This window comes from Apium graveolens, chromosome 8 (assembly GCF_009905375.1).
Source record: "Apium graveolens cultivar Ventura chromosome 8, ASM990537v1, whole genome shotgun sequence".
Lineage (NCBI taxonomy): Eukaryota > Viridiplantae > Streptophyta > Magnoliopsida > Apiales > Apiaceae > Apium > Apium graveolens.
The window spans coordinates 95,907,124-95,914,469 of record NC_133654.1 but is presented as its reverse complement, the minus strand read 5'-3'; the positions used below and the strand labels follow the sequence as shown (position 1 = coordinate 95,914,469).

Sequence of the window (7,346 nt, the reverse complement as noted above, 5' to 3'; positions counted from 1 at the left end):
ACTCTGCATGGGGCTGCTATATATACACAATTAAAGCTCTTTTTTTAAGGAGAAATGTATTGGAGCTGAAGGAGAACATGACAAGAGACCTATAGCACAATTCAACAAAGGCGAAGATGATCTAGTTTATTCTTGTGAATCTTTATTTTGAGTTATAATCTTGGATGCTCATTTCTTGTTTTGTTGAACCTAATACTCTGGATTTCGTATTTTGTTTATTATTAGTTTATAAAGACTATGTTTATTATACCATGCTTTCATCGGAACCCATATTGATGATGAGTCCGATTATGGGTTAATCATTATCGTGGGATTCTAGCAGATTTATTTATGAATTTCTTTAGTTGATTTATTTTGATGCCTTAGTGTGTGGTGATTGTATGATAACTAGTATTGGTTGTGCTTATTTGTCTTATAAGTATCGCGAACTTATAAGATAGTGTGTTAATTCTTAACGAAGCGAAAGTGAATTTAAGAATTTAGAACTTGCCATGCTAGCATAGGTTCATGTATTATTATTATGCATGATTCGTAGGTAATTTTAACCATCTTACTTGCCCTATGTAATCACGATAGATAACTTGTGTAATTAACCGTTATGTTGTCAAATTCTATAGACATACAGGGTCTCAATATAATTGGTATCTATTCAGCTTCTATCTCTTTTGTGGAAGTCTGGTAATATGGTATTCGTACAATGAAAGTTGGTGTTTATCAGTTTCGTGTTATCTAATTAGTGTCATCACCATTACATGCTAAGGTAGAGAACGCAAAGGCTATTGAATGAAGTATTTAATGAAGTTAGAATCACATGTTTGTCATATATATTAATTCAAGCATTCTTATTCTCTTAGTTATAATTGTTAGCTTAAGTTTAGTTAAAAATAATCTCAAATTATTATTCGTCTTAACATTAGGTAATAACCATACCATTGTTGCATAGATACATTGACTGAAATTAAAAACTTGATTCTTTATGAGAACGAACTAGAAGATATTATATATTACTTGTGAAAGCGTATACTTGCGTGTATTTTAACGCGTATTTAGGGATTAACAAGTTTTTGGTGCCGCTGCCGGGGAATTCGGTGTTAATTTTTAGTTTATGTGTTTGTCATCAGTGGTCGTTAAAGTTCATTGACTCGGACATTGTTACTTATCTTTTTCCTTGTCTTATTTCTGGTACTCTAGCGAGCGCGTATGCATACGCGTTCACAGGCTCGTAAGAGAACTCTGGATCAAGTCGAGAAAGAAACTGTAGTGATTTGATGGGAAGTTTTTGAGGATGAAGAGAAGGTAGAAGAAGAAAAAGATAAAGTCGAGGAACCAGCTCTAGTTATGATGGGAGATCAAGCAGAAATTCCTAAGGCTTTGATGGACTATTCTCAGCCTAAGATCAATGATATTCAGTCAAGCATCATCAGACCAGCCATCTCGGCTAACACTTTTGAAATCAAGTTAATCACGATTCAGATGATATAGAACTCAGTTCAGTTTGGGGGTTCTCCTACAGAAGACCCCAACATGCACATCAGGGATTTCATCGAGATCTGCGACACTTTCAAGTTCAATGGTGTGACTGAAGATGCTATCAAGCTGCGACTCTTCCCATTCTCTCTGAGGGATAAAGTAAAGTGCAGGTTATATTCTCTACCACCAGGGTCTATCACCACATGGGAGGATCTTGCTCAAAATTTTCTCACTAAATTCTTCCCTATGGTGAAGACTGCTGCAATCAGGAATGCTCTTACTCAGTTTGCACAGCAAAATGGAGAATCTGTGTGTGAGGCTTGGGATCGATATAAGGAGATGCTAAGGAAGTGCCCACACTATGGCATGCCTGATTGGATGATTATAAATTGTTTTTATAATGGATTGGGTGCTACGTCTAGACCCATGCTCGACGCAGCATTAGGAGAAGCCTTGTGGGCTAAGAGCTACAATGAAGCTTATGAATTGATTGAACTGATGGCTGCTAATGAATACCAAAATCCTTCCCAGAGACTAACTCGGGGAAAAGTAGCATGAATTTTGGAGTTGGATGCAACAACTGCTATAGCTTCCCAACTTAAGGCTTTGACGATGAAGGTGGATACTTTAGCTAATTATGGAGTTAATCAAATTACTAGTGTCTGTGAGCTTTGTGCTGCTACCCATGAGACTGATCAGTGTGCTATCTCTAGTGAATCAGCTCAGTTCGTGAACAACTTTCAGCGGTCGCAACAATCTGTGCCAGCCACATATCCCTAACAACCGCAATCATCCTAATTTCAGCTGGAGCAACACTCAGAATGCGGTTCAACATCCTTATCAGCAATACCCAGCAAAGCACTACAACCCCCTGGTTTTCAGCAACCGCAATATGCACCAAGACAGCAACTACAGCTGTAACAAGCTAATGAAAAATCTGAATTAGAGGAGTTGAAGCTTATGTGTAAAAGCCAAGTTATTTCTATCAAGACCTTGGAAAATTAAATTGGAAAAATTGCCAATGTCTTGCTAAATCGTCAACCCGGTAAACTCTCGAGTGACACAAAAGTACCAGGAAAGAGGGAAGCTAAGGAGCAGGTAAAGGCAATCACTTCGAAATCTCGAAAGATTGCAAATCCCGAACAAACTCAAGTTTCGAATGAAGAAGCTGGGGCTGAAGAAGAAGTAGAGCAGCAGGAAGCAGAAGTGGAACCAAGGAAGACTATTATTGAGCACACTCCTCCTGAGGGTAATACAGGGGAGAAACAGATATATCCTCCACCGAATTTTCCTAAGCGGCTGCAGAAAAAAAAACTGGATAAGTAATTTGAGAAGTTTCTATAGGTGTTCAAGAAACTTCATATTAACATACCTTTCGCTGAGGCTCTTGAGCAGATTCCTAGTTATGCAAAGTTTATGAAGGTATTCTCTCTCGGAAAGTGAATCTAGATGATTTAGAGACTATTGCTCTCACGGAGGAATGCAGTGTTGTACTGCAACAGAAGTTGCCTCCAAAGCTAAAAGATCCAGGAAGCTTCACTATTCCGTGTACTATTGGAAAAGTGTCTTTCGACAGATGCTTATGTGACTTGGGAGCTAGCATCAATATGATGCCTTTATCAATCTTCAAGAAGTTGAACTTGCCTGATCCAAAGCCGACTTATATGACTTTGCAGTTGGCCGATCGTTCTATTACATATCCACGAGGTATTGTGGAGGATGTCTTGGTCAAGGTGGATAAACTCATCTGCCCTGCTGATTTCGTAATTCTTGATTTCGAGGAGGATAAGAAGATTCCCATAATCTTGGGGAGACCTTTCTTGGCGATTGGACGTACATTGATAGATGTGCAGAAGGGTGAGCTTATAATGCGAGTGGTGGATCAGAATGTAACTTTTAATGTGTTCAATGCTATGAAATTCCCTACAGAAAATGAGGAGTGCTTAAAAGTGGAGTTGGTTGATTTTATGGTTACTTCATAACTTGATCAATTGCTAAGGTCTGATGCCTTAGAGAAGGCCTTGTTGGGAAATTCAGATAGTGAAGATGACGAAGGTGAAGAGCAATTGCAATATCTGAATGCTTTTCCTTGGAAGAGGAAGATTGATATGCCTTTTGAATCTCTGGGAATGAAGGAGTTGAAAAAAGCTCTTGAACGCCTCAAGCCATCTATTGAGGAAGCTCCTACTCTTGAGCTTAAGCCTTTACCTGAACATTTGAGGTATGCTTTCAGGTTTGATAACGAGTTCCTCGCTGCTTTTGAGACATTGAAGAAGAGTTTAATCACGGCACCTGTCATAATTGTACCTGACTGGAATGAACCTTTTGAGATGATGTGCGATGCAAGTGACTATGCAGTTAGAGTAGTTCTTGGGAAGAGAAAGAACAACATGTTTCATGTGGTCTAGTACACTATACTACTACGGAGAAAGAACTTTTGGCTATTTTCTATGGTTTTAAAAAATTTTGATCTTATCAACTTGGGACTAAAGTGACAGTTTTCACTGATCACGTTGCAATTCGATATCTCGTCTCAAAGAATGACTCGAAGCCTAGATTGATTAGATGGGTTCTTTTGCTTCAAGAATTTGAATTAGAGATTAAGGACAGAAAGGGGACTAAAAATCAAGTCGCTAATCATCTCTCGCATTTAGAGAACCCTAATGTTACTATACTGGAAAAGACATTGATAAATGAGTCTTTTCCCGATGAGCAGCTGTTTGGAGTGCAAGAGGAAGAACCGTGGTTTGCATACATTGTGAACTACCTTGTGAGTAATATCATGCCTCCCGACTTATCATATGCTCAAAGGAAGAAGTTTCTACATAAAGTGAAGTGGTATATGTGGGATGAGCCGTTTCTTTTTCGACAAGGAGTTGACCAAATTATCAGGAGATGTATTCCATACAGCAAAACGGGGGGGGGGGGATCGTGCGAGATTTCCACTCAACGGCTTATGGAGGATACTATGGTGGAGAAAAGACAGCAACTCGTATTCTTCAAGCAGGTTTCTTTTGGCCAACCTTGTTTAAAGAAGCTCATCAGTTTGTTTTGAAATGTGATCGATGTCAACATGTGGGTAATATGTCTAAGAGGGATGAGATGCCTCTTAATGTGCTTCTCAAAGTTGAAGTCTTCGATGTTTGGGGAATTGACTTCATGGGGCCATTTGTCTCATCTTATAACAATCAGTACATCTTTTTGGCAGTTGATTATGTGTCGAAATGGGTTGAAGTTAAGGCGTTGCCAACAAACGATGCAAAAGTAGTGCTTAATTTTCTTCACAAAAAGATATTCATTAGGTTTGGAACTCCAAGAGTCATAGTCAGTGATGAAGGGTTGCATTTTTGTAATCACAAGTTCACTGCTATGATGCAAAGGTATAATGTGAATCATCACATTGCTACGGCTTATCATCCTCACACAAATGGTCAAGCTGAGGTGTCTAACAGAGAGATTAAGCACATTCTAGAAAAAGTTGTGTGTCCATCAAGGAAATATTGGTCTTTGAAGCTTGATGAAGCTATTTGGGCATATAGAACAGCATACAAGACTCCATTGGGAATGTCGCCGTTTCAGTTGGTTTATGGTAAGGGGTGTCATTTGCCTATGGAGCTCGAGCATAAGGCGTATTGGGCTTTGAAGAAGTTGAATTTTGACTTAGATGCAGCTGGAAAGAAGAGGATGCTTCAATTAAATGAACTCGATGAGTTTCGACTTCAGGCTTATGAGAACAACAAAATGTATAAGGAGAAAGTCAAGAGGTGGCACGATAGGGGACTAGTGCTTAAATCATTTGTGTCGGGGCAACAAGTTCTTTTGTTTAACTCTCGTCTCCGTCTTTTTCCTGGAAAATTGAAGTCAAGATGGTCAGGGCCGTTTGTTGTCAAAACTGTGTTTCCACATGGAGCGGTGGAAATTTTTGAGAATGATCTGAGCCAAGCATTCAAGGTAAATGGTCAGAGGTTGAAGCATTACTATGGTGACACGGCAAACCGCAAGATGGTTAGTGTCGTTTTATTATCCGTTTGATCTCAAGATTCTACGTCGATCTAACGACGAAAAAAAATGCTTCTTGGGAGGAAACCCAAGTTTGTTGTACATTAGTAAGTAGAGGAAGCAAGAAGAAAGGAAAAAACACAAAAAAATCAGAAAAAGAAAAAATTCAGGGCCAACTTCAGAAGCTGAGCGCACCCGCGCTGATCTAGCACGCGGCCGCACTGTTTTTCCAGAAACCAAGCGCGCCCACGTTGATCTAGCTCGCGGCCGCGCCGATTTGGTAGAAGGTGAGCGCGCCTGCGCTGGTCTAACGCGCGACTGCGCCAGGGTCCCGATTCAGAAAAAAATAAATAGCAGTTGTGAAGAGAAAATCGGGATTTTTACTAGAAAATCAATTTTTACCCGAATTTTACTCTTCCACATCCCAAATTTCCCCCTCCAAATCAAACCCATTATTCCCACGATTCTCATAATCAATTCCCATTTCTATTCCATATCTATGTCTCTTCTCACCACCTATATATACACACACTTATACACAAACTTCTTCACTACTTCATAATTTCTCAAATACAAATATCTCTCAAACACTTATCTTTTATTCTCTCTTATTCAATCCCAATGGCACCCACGAGACAAAAAACTCAAGTAAGCAGCAATACCACTGACTCTTCAAGTGTGGGTGGTGTGAGGCCAAGGTTTTAAACTCCCGAGGCTGAAGCAGAGTACATGAGGCTTCTCTCGAAGTCTATAGCAAAGGTTAGAGGTTTTCTGCCATCAGGGAAGGATGGTAAGTTATTGGAGATGATTCTGAAGATGAACTGGGTTCATATTTACGAGGCTCCCGCTATTGTGCCCATGAGCGTTGTTCGAGAGTTCTATGCTAACGCGAAGGCGGAGAAGAATGGTTTCACTGTGGTTGGGGGCTGACTGTGGAGTATAGTGCTGATGCGATAAGGAGGGTAATTGAACAACCCGCGAGGAAGCCCGGTCAGGACACTTAGAACGGTAAGACTCCAGAGGACTTCAACTTGGATCTGATTATTGCTACTTTATGTGTGCCTGAGACTCACTGGAAGTTTAAGAGGGGCACAACTGATTACTCCATGTTCCCTGTGTCATGCACGAACAGATTTGCACATGCTTGGAATTCTTTTATCTATGCTAACATCATGCCATCTTCTTATGTGCATGAGATTACTGTGGAGCGTGCTCGTCTATTGTGGGGTATTCTTCAGGGTGACTATGTGGATTTGGGGATGGTTATTTACTAGGGTATTTTGGGGTTTTTGAGAGGAGGTACTACGGGTTCTATACCCTATGCGTCCGTTGTGACGAATCTGTGTGCGGCAGTTGGTGTTCATTGGCCCACACATAAGCAGTTGCAGCTTCCCAGTGCTCCTATCGACAGTTCGACGCTGTTGAACATGATTGAGTGGTATGGTGGCAATCCCGATCCTAAGGGGCTTGGATATTCTTATGATCATCTGCCAGGTGAACATCCAGCTCCTCAGGCATATGATGGTGGAGTGTAGCAGGCAAGCAAGGCCGCTTGGAGAGCTGAGTTGGGGGAGGCTGGTCCATCATAGCAGCAGGAGCAGGAAGAGGCAGGAGCTGGTTTGAGGCATCTAGCGAGGAGGATGGATGCTATGCATGACATCCATAGTTGGTTTGCATGTGATCTCACCCAGGCACTTGGGACTGCATTTAGAGCCATATGTGTTGACATCCAGTGGCCATTATTTGGTGAGGATTCCGTGTATCCACCTTCAGACACGCCTGACACTCCACCCGTTGAGGGTGATGATCCTGATTCGGAGTAGGTATGCCTGATTCCTTACTATTACCTTCACTGAGGACAGTGAATATTTTAAGTT

At 40.9% G+C, this 7,346-nt stretch overlaps 1 non-coding gene across 1 annotated transcript; it reads right to left on the bottom strand.

Moving 5' to 3' along the window:
- Positions 1–1,731: 1,731 nt before the first annotated feature.
- On the bottom strand, positions 1,732–1,838 carry LOC141682232 (small nucleolar RNA R71). The gene has a single exon (XR_012559634.1). It is a non-coding gene; the product is annotated as a small nucleolar RNA R71 (small nucleolar RNA).
- Positions 1,839–7,346: the final 5,508 nt, after the last annotated feature.